The sequence below is a fragment of the Castor canadensis genome, chromosome 18, assembly GCF_047511655.1.
Source record: "Castor canadensis chromosome 18, mCasCan1.hap1v2, whole genome shotgun sequence".
Taxonomy (NCBI): Eukaryota; Metazoa; Chordata; class Mammalia; order Rodentia; family Castoridae; genus Castor; species Castor canadensis.
This window is the reverse complement of record NC_133403.1, coordinates 6,193,845-6,195,158: the sequence shown is the minus strand read 5'-3', so window position 1 is coordinate 6,195,158 and position 1,314 is coordinate 6,193,845. Positions and strand designations below refer to the sequence as shown.

Below are 1,314 nucleotides of genomic sequence, written 5' to 3'. Positions count from 1 at the left end.
TGGCATTGTTAGGAAACAGAGGCTGAGCTGGTGTAGTTCCTGTAGCAATGTGCTTTGGTTTTGTTTTGTGAGCATCCAACTCATGTGCAGCCTTTCTTCAGAGACATGAATTTCGAAGTCACATGCCATAAGACCACTCTGCACAGGCTGAGAGAGCAAGTTTAGAGCAGGAAGGAAGCTGTGAGTTCACAGCAGGTTTTGGGTTAACTTCCCCATGAACTTTCACGACTGTGTAAACTGTTACTTCCTGCATATGAAGCACAGTAATAATCAGCCTCATCCTCAGGCTGGAGCCCTGAGATGGTCAGGGAGGCTGTGTTGCCAGACTTAGAGCCAGAGAAACGATCAGAAATCCCTGATGGACGACTATTCACATTGTAAATCAGGAGTTTGGGTTTTAATCCTGGCTGCTGTTGGTACCAAGATACATAATTGTACTTCCCAATATCATTGCTGGTTCCAGTACAGGAAATGGTAGCTGTCTGGCCAAGAGATCCAGAAGCTGAGGGAGGCTGAGTGAGGGTTGACTGAGCCCATGAACCTGAAAAGAGGGAGAAACACTCTAGTGAGTCATTGCTGGGCCCATGTGAGTCTGAGGAGGAGTAGACATAGCATCAGCCCAGATAACCCAATGCTCCCTTCCCTGAAGTCTGACCTTGACTGAGGATAGTGAGGAAAACCAGAGGCCAAGCCATGCCGGAGACACCCAAAGAGCACTGCATCCTGAGACCTATGAACTGACTCTGACTCCCCCATACCACTCTTATCCCCTCCCCTGCCTGAAAGGAAGGAGGGGCCTTCATGCAAATCTCTTTCCTAAAACTGTCTTTCCTCACCCCACTCTGACCTGCCATGAACTGTAGACATTTTGGCATCTTTACACAGCAGATCTTACCTGAGGGGATGACAATTTATGAATGACTTTTCTGAGTCAGTGAACAGTGAACCCATGACAGTTCCCAGAAAATTTAACCAACCCAGACATGTGTCAGCCTTTCCCTTTGTGTCATTCATGGTGGTTCCATACTATGATGTTCTAATACTAACCCTTCCTTGATTGTGGTATGAGATTAGAGATAGGATCCTAGAATGATATGGAAGACCAACCACTCCTCCTTACAGACATCAAAAGCAGAGCAGGACTTCACCTCTCCATCATATCCTCTAGTCCCTTAATTAGGGTGGCTTACTTGCACTATGCTGTCACCAGGTCCCTACAGCCACAATTAGTCAGGGGCTTGAGGTTGAGACCTGCGTACATTTGTTGGACTTTGCAGAAAAGGATATTTTGGAATACAACAGATTTTTGACACT

General features: G+C 46.5%; 1 long non-coding RNA gene across 1 annotated transcript; it reads right to left on the bottom strand.

The window, feature by feature from the left end:
- Positions 1-441: 441 nt before the first annotated feature.
- On the bottom strand, positions 442-871 carry LOC141418779 (uncharacterized). Its single transcript, XR_012443413.1, has 2 exons — positions 656-871; positions 442-541 (listed from the first exon to the last, which is right to left on the bottom strand). It is a non-coding gene; the product is annotated as an uncharacterized lncRNA (long non-coding RNA).
- Between the last annotated feature and the right edge of the window lie 443 nt (positions 872-1,314).